Source organism: Nelumbo lutea, chromosome 7 (assembly GCF_056320005.1).
Source record: "Nelumbo lutea isolate HS-2025 chromosome 7, American lotus-T2T, whole genome shotgun sequence".
In the NCBI taxonomy this organism is placed as follows: Eukaryota; Viridiplantae; Streptophyta; class Magnoliopsida; order Proteales; family Nelumbonaceae; genus Nelumbo; species Nelumbo lutea.
Window position 1 is genome coordinate 33,456,873 of NC_142690.1, and position 15,976 is coordinate 33,472,848.

Consider the following 15,976-nt stretch of genomic DNA (forward strand, 5'->3'; position numbering starts at 1 on the left):
AGAACTGAATCAGAGGACCCGGGGATGTTTACCCAACGGTGACTCTCTGATGCTTAAGTTAGCATTCTGATTGCAGAGAGCTTGGAGAGAAATGAGAGAGCTAGAGAGCAGAGATTACCTCCATTTTTTCATTTTCTCTCCCCCTTGTCTTTGGGGGTCGAAGTCCTTATATAGTGGTGTCCTATCAAATCAGGCATAACAGCCTCTGCCAAGTCAGGCGTAACCGCCTCTATCTCTCTACCGCAGCCGTTACTGCCAGGGCTAAGGTGGCAGGTGCAGGCGGCTGCTGCAGAGTACGGCTCTGCCAGTCAAGGGACAGCTGCTGCAGAGTACAGCTCTGTCTCTTCGGATGTATGGTTGTCGGGCAGGAGATCTTCCTGTGATACATTAAGCTGCCCTTAAGTGTCGAGCTACCTATGCCAAGCTACCTGTAAGTGCCGAGCTGACCCTAAGTGGCGAGCTCTTCGTAAGACGCCAGGCTGCTAGCGGAGTGGCCAGCTGCCTGTGGCGAGTTGCCTATGGTGAGCTGCCTATGGCGACCTGCCCGTGGTGAGCTGCCTGTGGCAAGCTGCCTATGGCGAGCTGCCTGTGGCAAGCTGCCTATGGTGAGCTGCCTGTGGTGAGCTACCTATTGCAAGTTTTGGTAAGCTGCTTATGGCGAGCTGCCTATGGCAAGCTGTCTGTGGCAAGCTACCAAGAGGCCATACTTAGTTGGCATGAGGTGCCACGTGTAAGACACTTGAAGATTTGGGGTTGTCATACTCATGTTAAAAGAACAAGTGTGGACAATTTGGAATCCAAAACCAGTCGTTGCCTATTTATAGGCTACCCAAAAGAATCGGTGGGTTATCTATTCTATGACCCAAGTGAGCAGAAAGTGTTCTGTAGTCGAAACACCCAATTCTTAGAAACTAAATACATCCTGGACACCCATTGCCAAGAAATAGTTCTTGATGAGAAGAGCTCAGGAGCAGTGGGAAATGTCGTACAAGTTCCAGGTAGTGACCAACCTAGAAGATCCACTCGGGTATCCAAGCCACCAGTCTGATGTGGTTATGACCAGTTACCTGGTGGAAGCCTTGACTAGTGAGGAGGATCCCGTAACTTACGCAGAAACTATGTTAGACATAGATTCCCAAAAGTGGGTGGAGGCCATGAGAGCTGAGATGGACTCAATGGAGACCAATGGGGTCTGGACTCTAGTAGATCCGCCCTCTGGGGTAAAAGCAATTGGTTGCAAATGAATCTACAAGAGGTAGAAGGGCCCCGATAGTAGGATCGAGACCTATAAAGCTTGTTTGGTGGTGAAAGGGTATACTCAGAAAGAAGGCATCGATTATGAGGAAACCTTTTCGCCCGTAGCCATGCTCAAATCCATTAGGATCCTGCTAGCTGTAGCAGCATATCATGACTACAAGATTTGGCATATGGATGTCAAAACCGCGTTCCTGAATGGAGATCTTAGTGAAGATATCTACATGCAGTAGCCGCAAGGCTTCATTGTTGCTGGTCAGGAACACATGGTATGTAAACTTAATAGATCAATATATAGACTTAAGCAGGCTTCTAGGAGTTGGAACATCCGTTTTGATTCTGCAGTCAAAATGTTTGACTTTGAGCAGAATCCGGATGAACCCTGTGTTTACAGGAAGTCCAGTGGGGATAATATCACCTTTTTGGTGTTGTACGTCGACGATATCCTACTCATTGGGAATGATGTAGGAATGTTGACTTCGGTCAAGGTATGGCTATCATAGCAGTTCTCCAAGAAAGATCTTGGAGAAGCTTCATACATATTGGGTCTTCGACTCTATAGAGATAGATCGAAGCAGATAATTGGATTATCCCAGACTGCTTACATTGCCAAAATTGTCAAAAGATATAGCATGGAAAACTCCAAGAAAGGAAACGTTCCTTTCAGGCACGGAGTCACTCTCTCTAAGAAGATGTTTCGAAAGACTTCTGAGGAGATTGGGGGCATGAGAGACGTTCCCTATGCCTCAGCCATTGGGAGTATCATGTATGCCATGTTGTGCACTCGCACGAACATTGCTCAGGCGGTGAGTATGATAAGCAGATTCCAGGCCAACCCAGGGCAGGAGCATTGGACTGCTGTGAAGAACATACTTAAATTCCTTCGAAGGACAAAAGAGTTTTGTCTGGTATTCGATGGTACTTCATTACAAGTTTTAGGTTATACTGATGCCGATTTTCAACCGGATCCAGATGATAGAAAGTCTACATCTGGGTATGTTTTCATGATAGGATCGTGTGTTGTTTGCTAGAAAATCAGCAAACAGGGGTCCACTACAGATTCCACAACCGAGGCCGAGTATATTGCCGCAAGTGAAGCTGTCAAGGAAGCCGTGTTGATTAAGAAATTCATACACGAATTGGGAGTGATTCCATCCAGCACATCACCCATCCCGTTGTTGTGTGACAACAATGGAGCGATCGCCCAAGCTAAAGAGCCTCGGGCCCACTCGAAGTCAAAGCACACCAAGAGGAAGTACCACGTACTACGGGAGATCGTTTGTAGAAGGGACGTCCAAATTCAAAAGATAGCATTAGTGGATAATGTGGCAGACCCATTGACTAAGCCACTCACATAGAAGGTGTTTGAGAAACACGTGGAAAGTATTGGACTCCGGCTTGTATCAGAGTGGATCTAAGTGCAAGTGGGAGCTGTTAGACAGTTTTGTATGCCCTTAGCTTCAATCCGATTTGATGTACTTTTAATATATAGTGTAAATGAATAAAGTGTATGTTTGATTCATGTTGTTTGGTATAATTCTGTGTAAGACCCTAAAACTGGACACTTATAGAGACTTGTGTTAGTTTTAAATGTTCACAGCCATTGGATAAGTCTAGGGAGATTTATCCTACCAAGGCTGATACTGGTGTACCACCAAGTGTTGGGATGGCCTGTCTTGGCCACCAGGGTAAGACCCAAGGCACATGCAGTATGGGATTACTCGAATTCTTGAACTGGACCAGATTTTCAGTATTGCCTTGGACCTTAGAGATAGATGGGAAAACTAGAAAGTTACACCTGGCCCCTAGACTCGATTATGACACTTCATTAGGTGTCGGATCGGGCTGTTTTGCAGAAGTGAAATGCATCTGATGCCCTGTCTTTCTTCTACTTCTTGGGTTTAGCAGCTTTTTTCTTAGGCTTCTTTGCCTTCCTCTTTTTCTTGCCCGATTTGCTAGCTTCAGCAAGTATAGCCACAGGCTCATCCTTCCTTATTAAATCCTCGGCCCTCTACAACAAGTTGCTGAGTTCCTAGACACTGACATTCAAATTGTTCATATTGTAATTCATTATAACGGGTTGAAGGAAGGAGGCAAAGGGTTAAGGATGGCATCCACTTGCATGCCAAGATCTAGCCTGGATCCAAGGGCTTCAAGTTCGTTGATATAACCCATCATCCGAAGACAATGGTCATGAACCTGTTGCTCTTTGGACATTTGAGCGGTCATGAACTGTTTCAAGACCTTCTGCCGAGTAGAACGATTCTGCTTTTCATACATTGTCTTTAAACTATCCAATATGTCCTTGGATAGTTCGATCTGATCGAACTACCTCTGTATCGGATTGTCTATGGAGGCAATGACATAGCAGCGGGCTAAGGAGTTTTTATCCTCCCAATCTTGGAATTCCCTCCTTCTGGCCTCAAAAGCCCTGTCGCTCGGACGCTTTGGGGCAAGATTTTTAACTACCTTATCCAATTTTTCAGATGTTAGGACCAGCATGAGGTTACGGTACCAATCGGAATAGTTCAGGCCCTTAAGCTTGTTGTCGTCAAGAAGCTTTGCAAATTGTTCGTTTGCCATTTTCTGGTAAAACAACAAATATTAGTCCTCAACCTAATTTGATTCTTATTCTTTACATAGACATGGCTTTTAATCTATGTTCCATTCCCATTTGTTCATCTCTGAGATTTCCCTCCCATCTTAGTGATGGAGATAGCAACTTGTCTCTAGAAATGTGGGAAACCACATAGGGTGCATGGAGCTAATTGTTTTAGCTGCAAAACCCCACCACCTTTCTGTGAAGGATCATATCCACTCATCATATGAGTTTTCTCTTTGGCCTCTGTCAGACAAGGTTCAGAACCGTTTTCAGGTAAACCTTTTTGTCCAGTGAGTGCTCACCCATCATATTCGTGAATGCCAAGGTACCGTGAGAGAGTTCCCATTTTCTAGTGAAGCCCCTCCCACATCGGTCTATGACGCCCCTATCATCTTATGAAACAGTTGGACAAGCCCAACAGCAAATGAATAGCCCATTTTCTGGTGTGTTTCTTCATTACTGAATGACCCATCCTTATGCTAATGATGGAAGGCCTTTAGAGAGTTCATCATATGAACCTCCCTATCACATACACTCATACTTGCTGGAGGGAATGAAAGATTATGCCCTAGTTTGATTTAAGTCAAACCAAAGTGGGTCCCACTGACTTTCATAAAGTCAAATTTTGGTGGGCCCAAATCGGCTAGGGTTCCACATGTATCCTCTTCAGGAGGTGTGGGGCCGACCACTGAGGGAGGTCATCCAATGACTAGTAGGGACACCATGGCAATGATGTGCATTCAGCCATAGTGTGTGCAAGAGCCACTATTGAACTAGCATGGGCCAAGCACTTATGGCCGATGAATGTAGCACATCACACATCCATACATCACATGCAGGGAAGAATTGATCCAATCAATTAATATCTGTAAAGCCCATTTTAAAGCCCATAATGTTAACCATTAATATTATCTAGGTATATGGGCCAAAATTATGGTTGATCAATTTGGCCCATCTAGCTTTATTTGCGAAGTGGGCTTTTATCAGTTTTAACAAATTAAAACTAGGCTTTTACAGGTTGGGCCGAATTAAATATTCAATTAATTATCAATCCTTAGGCCCATTAGTAGGAAAATTAGGGCTGACATTCAGCCTTGATTGAACCCTAAATTCGGTCCAACCAGTTTGGACCAATTTGGTTCGAATGGGTCTAGGGTTTGATCTTTAATTAAAGATTTAATTCAAGAAATTAATCTAAAATTAAAATACTGATAAAAGAATTTCAAGAATCAATCAAATAGGACTATTCGCACAATCCATCCTGCAAAATAGAGGTTAGATCACAGTTTGCAGTTTCATAAACTGCAAATCGCAGATAACGATTCTCCCATCTGTGAAATCTCCTTCCTTGTGTCGCCATCTTCGATCCAAAATAAAAATAAATAGAAAACCTAATTCCTATTATATTTACATCAGATCGAATATCTATACATTCAGTCTAAAAAATAAAAAAAAATATTTTACAGACCAAATGCAACAAAATAATCAAGAAACTGCAAAATCGTAGGTTCCTTGTGCCAATCAAGATTTTGATCTCCAAGTGTACGAACAACCCATAAATCAAGAAAATAATAAAGAACTGTTCTAAATAATAATCAGATTTGTAAAATTTAATTTCAGATTAATTGCCCATCAACTGGAAACAAATTTTCCATAAAAACTTTATATCTGCGCAAATCGAGTAGAACGCCTTCTGCCCATTTGCGCAGATTCTGATTTGATCCAATTTGGTTCAAGACTTGAACTTGTCTCTGATACCACTGAAGGGATGAGATATCCATTGTATGGATGCCCGAATCTTGTGGAATAGAATGGGCAAATTTCAAAAAATTTCTCTTCATCCTATTGGGAATCGTATTCCCTATTTTAGAAAAAAATAATATTTTTCAATGATCAATCTTGAACCATAAACCAAACTAGATCTGAACAAAAGTAATAGGAGAGGGATATACCTTATATGGAGAAATAATATCTCCCAGTGAAGCTGTTCACACCCAAGGAATGATCCAAAGATTGCTCCCATTGAAGATGGCGTAGTGCAAGATGGAGCAGAATCAACAGTGTTCTTCCCAAGAACCTAATCCTTCGCAAGAATTAGCAGGATGACACGTGAGCACAACTTCCTATCAGTCCCTTCAGAAGGAACTGATATCAAGATCCAATCTTGATTTCTCCTACTGAACTAGAGATCGAACTGGCAGGTGAGGCGGCAACAAGAAAGAATTTTGCAGGGTTGCTGAATTTTTTCTTCTATGATTTCAACTCTGAAGAGGATGTGAATGTATGTCTACTAAAGGTTGTCGCCCCCTCCTCCTTTTATAACTTTAAAGGGATCAACTTCTAATCCCATTAGGAGTTGCTGATCCAAATCATATTTGGATCAAAATTCCCTTTAAGTGATAAGGGTAAACCCTTATCTTATCTGTAGATTAGATCAGCATTCTCCTAATCTCATTAGGAGGTTTCCAGATCTGAATCACATTTAGATCTGGACTCTCTGAGTAGATAGGGTTAAAAGCCTATCCTATCTGCTAATCCAATCCCATAATTCGCCCCTTATTTAACTGATCAAATCAGCTCAGTTCAAAATGGGCTTTAGGCCCATTAAGGTTATGTGCTCACTTAGCCTTCCAAATTGCTGCCCAGTTGGGTTTCCTTGTATGGCGTGTGACCCAAACATTGATCTACACATCAGCCACATGGGTTCAGCCCAGCATTTGTTACAAGGCTTGGCCGAATACACTGTTATGGACAGTGCACCCCTGAAAACCCATCACATGGGCTCTACGGGCCCAACACTTACCCTAAGTGGTCCCTGGGCCAAGCCACCTTGTAACACCCAGGGACTGTGGGCAGATGCAAGATTAGCCCATCAGGTATTACCCTCAATGGTCTTATACTTAACCTCTCAGCCCATAATGATCAAACACTGTCCGACAAGAGAGGACCTCTCCCTCGGTTGCAAGGAACAGTGCTGCACTCTCTACTCACATGGATCCCGGGAATGAAAACCTTTTGCAAGCATTTGGAAACCATAATATATATATACTTTTATATCTCATATAAAATATATTTTGCAAAACAAATCTCAACGGTTGAAATCGTTTGCCGGTAGTCTTGGTTTCCATCAAAGAGAGTGCATCTCCGATCATTACCTTTGTCCGACAATGGGGCTGATCCTGTCACTATGATCACCCTCTTAGATGAATTCTCAGACTGTCCCAACATACCCAGATTTTGACCCCCACTAAGGATCTCACTGATTGGTATATCAAAGATAACCTGATCCGACACCTAGTGTAGTACCATAATCGAGTCTAAGAGTCAGGTGTAACATTTCAGTTTTTCCCATCATTCTCTAAGGTCCAGGGCAATACTGGAAATCTGATCCGGTTCAAAAATTCAATTAATCCTACACTGCATGTGCCTTGGGTCTCTCCCTGGCGGCTGAGACAGGCCACCCCAACAATTGGCAGCACACCAGTGTCAGCCTTGGCAGGATAAATCTCCCCAGACTTATCCAATGGCTGTGAACATTCTAAACTAACACGAGTCTTATAAGTGTCCAGTTTAAGGGTATTACACAGAAACACACCACAGGAACATGAATGAAATATGTACTTTATTCATTTACAATAAATTCATAATGTACATCATTCTGATCGGAGCTAAGAGCTTACAACTATCTAATAGAGGGGACCTCACGAATAGGACTGATGAGGTTTTATCTGAATTGAAAGTAAAGTTGGTAGAGTTGCTTAGTCTGTTAGCTCCCTGCACAGTCTTTGAGTTCATTAAAAAAAGGAAACTATAAAGCAAGAGCTTCAGTTTCTAAAAAGTGAGGGCTTAGCTTTCTGGGAGAAGAGGACTTAGCTTTTTGTAGCGTGTTCCCACAGACAGCGCCAAATGATGTGGCATAACCCGGTTGCTCTCTGCTGGAGACGATCTGGCTTCCAGCAATGGTGAGAACTCAGGTTCCTGCAAGAAAGGAGTTAGAGATCCCAGGGGGGCTTATCCGGCAGGGACACTCCGATGGTTAAGTTAGCACTTAGTAGTAGAGAGCTTGAAGATGATATCAGAGAGTTAGAGAGCTAGATAGCAAAGATTACGCATACCATACCTTCACCCCTGGGGGGTGAGGTCCTTGTATATACTAGAGTCCACGCGGGTTTGGTGGAGTGGTTCCTAGATCCTCGCTGTGATGGGATCCGTTTGTGTGTTAGGTGGGTAAAATGCCACCAATCGGTAAGGTTGCCCACCTCCGTCGGAATCAAGGTGTGGGTGAGCTAGTGTAGCCGTTACAAAGTACGGTCCCGTATGATGCGGGGTACGGTGGTGAGATCTTCGGGGTTGTCATGCGGTGGTCGGTCTAACTAGGAAGCAGGCTGCTCGTAAGGTGCCAGACTGCATGGTGACGAGCTACTTGGTGGCGAGATGTCTGTAAGTGTTGCATGGTGGCGAGCTGTCTAGTGGCGAACTGCTTGTGAAGTGTCGAGCTGTCTGTGCAGTGCCGAGCTGTCTGTGCAGTGTTGAGCTGTCTGTAAGGTGCCAGGCTACATGATGGTGAATTGCCTATTGGCGAGCTGCCTGTGAAGTGCCGAACTGTCTGTAAGTGCTGCATGGTGGCGAGCTGCCTAGTGGCGAGCTACCTGTAAGTGTTGCATGGTGGCGAGTTGCCTGTGAAGTGTCGAGCTGTCAGTAAGGTGCCAGGCTACATGATGGCGAGCTGCCTATGAAGTGTGAAGCTATTTGTAAGGTGCCAAGCTCCATGATGGCGAGCTGTAAAGTACTGAGCTGTCTGTAAGGTGTCAGGCTACACTTAATTGTCATGAGGTGCCATGTGTCACGATATTATTGGAGGGCCAAATCCGCCCTCAACAAAATCCAATGCACCCTTGGACTTAATCATATCTAATGTTTGGGGGCCTTCCCCCTTTGTTTCTAATAATGGGTACCGGTATTATGTTTTGTTTATGGATCTTTTCACTCACTTTACGTGGTTTTATCCACCGGTATTATGTTTTGTTTATTGATCATTTCACTCACTTAATGTGGTTTTATCCTATTGCTCACAAAAGTGATGTTTTCACTATATTTGTGCATTTTAAGCGACATGTTGAGAATACATTTTCCACTTCTATCAAACATTTCCATATTGACCGGGGAGGGGAGTATAGACGTCTCTCCACGTATTTGAATGATTGTGGCTTCTCGCACAGTCTTTCTTGCTTGCATACCCATCAACAAAATGGGTCCGTTGAGCATGTCGTGGAGACGGCTCTTTCCCTTCTTAGTCATGCCTCTCTTCCTTTTCGGTTTTGGATGATGCCGTCACTTGTTCTATTTTTCTTATAAACCGACTCCCGTCACCCGTCACCCATCACCCGTCACCCGTCCTTGGTGGTCTGTCCCCATTTGAGAAACTCTTTCACCGCCCATCTGACTATGGCACCTTGTGCGTGCTACCCACGGTTGAGGCCCTACAACTCACATAAATTTGATTACAGATCTCATTGCAGTGTCTTCATTGGTTACAGCTCCCGGCACAAAGGGTTATCGCTGCCATGTTCTCTCCATTGGCAAGACTATCATCTCATGCCATGTCACCTTTGATGAGAAGAGTTTTCCCTTCAAAGAATTGTCTGCACCAGCTCCTGTCTCCTCTTCTCCCATAGGCATGCTCATCTCAATGTCTACAGCTCCTACTCCCAGGCCCACAGGCCCACTGCCTCAGTTGCCTTCAGCTACAGGCCCATCTCCTCAGCCAACTCCAGAGTCCAGACACAGGACCCTTGCTTCAGTCGTCAGCATTCTCAGGCCCATTATCTCAGTCGATTTCTAATTCAGGCCCCTTGCTCCAGCGGCAAATGGACTCAGGCCCATTACCGCAGCCCCAATCTACTCCAGGCCTTTTGCCTCTGACGACATCAGCTTCCGCCACCACCCATAGGCCCACTGACTGCTGTATCTGCCCCTCCAGCCACATCCGCCACTGCGACTGGGCCTAGTTTTCCTGTTTCTCCACACAACACCTTGGATCCGACACCCATGATGCGGACTCTCCCTCTACTGGGCCTACCGTCATTGACGTTGATGGTGATACATACACCCCGCGGAAAATTCTACCTCTTGAAGACGTGCTTCACAGAACTCCCATTGTTGTTCAACCTGTCGGACCCCATCACTCCTGCCATGCTCTTTCTCGTGCCCTCCTGACTGCCACCACACCCATTAAACCGACTTCATATACCGCTGCAAGTAAGGTTCCGGAGTGGCGAGCTGCCATGCAGTCTGAGTACGATGCTTTAATCAGAAATGGCACGTGGTCCCCTAGTTCCACCTGCTCCTAATGCTAACATTGTTGGGTGTAAGTGGATTTTTAAGCTCAAATGGATCTCTGATGGATCTTCGGCCCGTTTGGTTGCTCGTGGTTTTACTCCGCAGTATGGGCTGGACTACACCGACACTTTCAGTCCTGTGATCAAGCCTGTCACTATTCGGGCTGTTCTCTCGGTCGTTGTCTCCAAAGCGTAGCCAATCAAGCAGTTAGATGTACATAAAGCTTTATTGCATGGCCTTCTTGATGAAGACAATTATATGGCCCAACCCCCTGGGTTTGTGGACTCTGCTAGGCCCAATTCTGTCTGCAAATTGCGCAAAGCCTTATATAGGCTCAAACAAGCCCTAGGGGCTTGGTTTTTTCAGCTGTATTCACACCTCTTGAAGTTGGGATTTCGGGGGTCTGCTTGTGACTCGTCTTTATTTCTCTACCACTTAGGGGATACCATCATCTATGTTCTTGTCTACGTAGATGACATCATCGTAATCAGCAACAAGCTCTCTGCGGTTCAATCTCTCATCTCGGATCTCGCCCGGTGCTTTGCATTAAAAGATCTTGGTGACTTACATTACTTCCTTGGTATCTTGACAATGAGGCTGGCCAGAAATAAGAGAAGGAGAAGAGAAGAGAAGGAGAAGAGAAGAGAAGAAGAAGAGAGAAAGGAGAGAAGAAGAGAAGAGATTGGCAATGGAACAATGCTAGCGGCACCAACTTTATTATATTATATAGGGCGGCAGAAATAAGAAGGGAAAAGACGCTTGTGCTCCTACTGTAAGTGAGTACAATAACAAACATAACAGAAATAAAAAATAAATAAAAAATGCCTTAACTAGCCAAACAGACCCTAACACAAATAACTAAATTATTTCAACACTCCCCCTCAAGTTGGAGTATAGATGTCAATCATACCCAATTTGTCACAGATCATTGTGCCGCACATGATGAAGACCTTTGGTGAAGATATCTGCAAGTTGTTCTTCTGAGTTGACATATGGAGTACACGTTTCTCTCTAATAAAATGCTTGTCCACTTCAATGTGTTTCGTCCTATCGTGCAGGACTGGATTAGCAGCAATATTGATGGTAGCTTTATTGTCATAGTAGAGTGACATAGGATTGCTCACTGCAAAACCCAGTTCACCTAATAGATTTCTTATCCACATGATTTCAGCAACCCCATGAGACATCGCTCTATATTCTGCTTCAGCACTAGATCTAGCCACCACACCTTGTTTTTTACTTGTCCATGTGACTAGGCTTCCTCCTACAAAGGCACAATACACACTGGTAGACTTTCGATCATCGACTGCTCCTGCCCAATCAGCATCAATATATACTTCCACCTTTAAGTGACCATGTTTCTGGAACAACAAACCAACTCCGGGAAACTTCTTGAGGTATCTAAGGATCCTCTCTGCAGCTTCAAAGTGAGTTGTCCTAAGATTGTGCATGAACTGACTAAGGACACCCACTGCATAAGCAATATCAGGCCTAGTCATAGACAAATACAACAGTCTCCCTACGAGTCTCTGGAACTTTTTCACATATTTCAAAAACTCTCCCTGACTGTCTCCCAGATGATGATTAGATTCAATTGGTGAGTCAATTGGTTTTACCCCCAGCTTGCTTGTATCTTCTAGTAGATCTATTACATATTTCTGTTGGGAAATAAAGATGCCCTTGTAAGAGCAAGGAACTTTAATTCCAAGGAAATAACGTAAGGGGCCTAGATCTTTCACCTCAAATTTTAGTGGCTAAGAATTTTTTTAGTCTCCGTATTTCAGTCTCCCAATCTCCTGTGATCACTATGTCATCCACATACACAATAAGAGCTACAATTTATCCTTCACCTCTTTTCACAAATAAAGTGTGATTTGACTGGCATTGTTTGAACCCCATCTGTTGGACTACTAAATGGAATTTATTAAACTAAGCCCGAGGTGATTGTTTCAACCCATATAAGGATTTTTTTAACCTGCACACCTTTTGTTCACTGCCTTTGGCACAAAATCCTGGAGGTTGGGTCATGTACACCTCCTCTTTCAAGTCACCATTCAAGAAAGCATTTTTGATGTCCAATTGGTAAAGTTCCCAGTGAAGATTTGCTACCAATGAAAGAAGGATCCTGATAGATTTCATCTTGGCCACTGGAGCAAAAGTCCCTGTATAGTCCACTCCATATACCTGTGTAAAGCTTCTTGCCACCTTTCTAGCCTTGTACCTTTCAATAGTTCTATCAACCTTGTGTTTCACTGTGAACTCCCACTTGCAACCCACTGGTTCCTTCCCTTCAGGAAGGTCCACCAACTCCCAAGTGTTATTTTTGTATAATGCATCAATTTCTTCCTGCATTGCATCTGTCCATTCAGGTTTAGATAAAGCTTCTGCCACATTCTTAGGAACGGAGACACTATCCACAGAAGAGAGGAATGCATGGAGTGAAGGTGAAACATGATCATAGGACTCAAAATTAGAGATAGGATGATTAGTGGTACAAGATCTAACACCCTTTCTCTTAGCAATAGGAATATCAAGATCGTTGATGACAGGTGAATCAACATTTAGAGGAACAGGCATATCAATAGGAGCAAGTGTACCTGGCTGATGAGACGGATCTGCCTCTGGTGAATCCGATGATGTTGATTGCATAATGTTAGGTTCCACGGCTCTTGAACTCTACTGGCTTTTATGGCGATGATGAAAAACCCAGAATGGAGGAAGATCTGGTAAAGGAGGTAGTTGAGTTTGAGTCGCCTGCTTCTCCTCAACCCTACTCTCCTCCTGAGGAAAAACCGAGAAGAAAGGTTGATTCTCAAAGAATGATACATCAATAGAGACGTAGTACTTGCAAGAGAGAGGATCATAGCAGCGATACCCCTTTTGAGATAAAGGGTAACCAAGGAAAACACAAGGAATATCCCGAGGATCAAGCTTACTTCGAGTAGGGGACAGATTATGGACAAAGCAACGACACCCAAAAACACGCATCGGAATGGTGAAGAACGGAGCTGTAGGAAACAGAAGCTGATGTGGGGCCTTATACTCTAGCAACCGAGACGATATACGGTTGATGATGTTTGTAGCATACAAAATGACATCCATCCAAAAACATTTCGGCACATTCATATGAATTAATAATCCACGAGCCACTTCAAGAAGGTGATGGTTCTTTCGTTCAGCAACACCATTTTGTTGGGCTGTCCTGGCACAAGAGCTTCGCTGAAATGACCCACTCAAAGAAAAAAACTCCGTGAGATCACTATGGAAGTATTCCTTCATGTTGTCTGATTGGAAGATAAGGATTTCAGTTTGGAACTGAGTGAACACCATGCGTTGAAATTTTTTTACAATTTTCGAAACTTCATCTCGAGATCGCATAGGGTAAACCCAAGTGTATCTAGAGTAATCATCGATCAAGGTAATGAAATACTTATATCCAACCTCAGTGGGTAGAGTAACAGGGCCCCAAACATCAGAATAAATAATATGAAATGGAAATTCAGATATTTTATTTCTCAAAGGTAAAGAACTTCTACAATGTTTACTCAATTGACATGTTTGACACTGTAATCGACTCATTGACAAGGACTCAAACAACTTTGGAAACATAACTTTAAATGACTCAAAAGAAAGATGACCTACACGACTATACCATAAATAGGCTTGACTCTCACTTGACAAACTCATGGACTTTGTAGCCACAAGACCAGCTTTATTCTCCAACACGTAGAGACCATCTACCATGCTCCCTCTACCAATAGTCTTCCCCGAGGCCAAATCCTAAAACACACATGAAGACGGAAAAAAAGTGACTGAATAGTTCAAAGAGTGAGTTATACTACTAATGGATAACAAATTAATAGGTAATTTCGGAACATGCAGTACATTAAAAAGGGTAAGGCCGAGTGGGAGAGGTATGGTACCTTGGTCAGTTATGGTAGAGAAGGAACCATCAGCTAGTCTGGCCTTATCTCTCATAGAGAGAAGGTTATATGTCTGAAATAAATTTGACTTACCGATCATGTGGTTTGAGGCTCTAGAGTCAATAACCCAAGGAGAATCAGTAGTATGAAATGATACATGGAAGGCAGTGGCAGCGTTACCTGATGTAGACGTGAAAGAGGTAGAGGGAGTAGGACCAGAATCCATTTGGCGGAGAGTCCTACCATACAATTCCAAATGGTAACGAAAGGAGTTGGTAATTTATTCCTTAGGGTCAGAACTGGGATGCCTCTCTTGAGTTACCAATAGACTAGTCTCTGTCGATGCCAAATTAGCTGAGTTATACTTCTTCTAATTCTGTTGGCTTGGTTTCTTGCCCTGATCAGGTGTTGATTTCTTACCCAAATCCTGTGCCCATTTAGGTTTTCCATGGAGACCCCAACATGTATCTCTCGTGTGTCGTGTCTTCTGGCAGTGAGTGCCCCAAAGTTTGCTCTTATCATCTATTCTTTTTTGAGAATCACCTTTCTTAAAAGCACCTCTAACATTTGTATTTGAATTTCCCCGGACAGTTAGGGCAACTGACTCCCCCTCTACACAATTTATCACACTTCTTCTACTCTCTTCTGACTGCACTAAGGCATACACCTCCTAAACTAATGGCAACTCTTTACTACCCAAGATCTGCACCCGGATGGACTCATATGAAAGATTCAGCCCTAAGAGAAAGGCAAAGACCCGCTACTGAGATACAAGTGACTTATATGCCTTTGCATCTTCATCACACTTCCAATTTACATTCCAGTATGATCAAGTTCTTTCCATATCAATGCCAAATCAGAATAGTACATTGAGAGACTCCTCTCCCCCTGCTTGCAAGTAGAGGATTCAGCTTGCAGATGGTATATCTTGGCGTAATGTATCTACTCTGAATAGGTGGACTTTGCTTGTTCCCATATCTCACAAGAAATTTCAGCCCACATAAAAGTCTTCCTTACCTGTGGCAGCATGGAAACCAAGAGCCATGACATCACCATACTATTCTCTTAGTTTCACCTATCATATTCAACACTTCCGTACTTCGGTTCCTTCACTCTCCCATTGATATATCCTATTTTCCCCCTAGCAGTGATGTAGAGTTTTATTCCCTTAGCCCATTCAAGGTAGTTTAGACCATCGAAGGGAATAATAGCCATGGGGAAACTCATATCCATTCCCCCACTCACTCCATTGTGGCTCATTGGAATCTGAAATGGCAGAATTCTCAGACGACATGGTCAAAACAGATAATCAGTCCCAAACACCGGACTTAGAATCCCTCCTTATTCCAAAAAAAAATATGCTCCACACACGTACTCAGTCCACACCCACACACTTGGGTTTGAAAACAGTCTGAGCACAAATAGTACCAATTTCAGGACAAAAAAAAAAGGCAAGATTTGGCAGATTTCAAACTTGTACGGTTTTGACAGTCCCAACCTACCAGCCTTCCAAAATGTCTAAAAACATTAACAACAGGAGAGATCCTTAACACTTATTATCAAGCCAAAAAATTGAGATAACAGGTCATCCTTGACCTACAGTCACCTTAACATAGGAACAGAATCACACGATCCCAAAACACAAGAGGTATAAACCTCACAAAGGTCTGACAACATTCAGCAGCCCAGATTCATTTGGTTTTTTCACTTAGTACACGACCAAGGAGGGTAAAGAAGAGAAAAAGGAAGGATTGTACTAGTTGTAATCTGTTTTCTTCGGCCCAAATTCAGATCTCTGTTCCGCTCAGATTCAGCTCTCTATTCCGCCTAGATTCAGCAAGTTGGAGAAGGAAGGAAG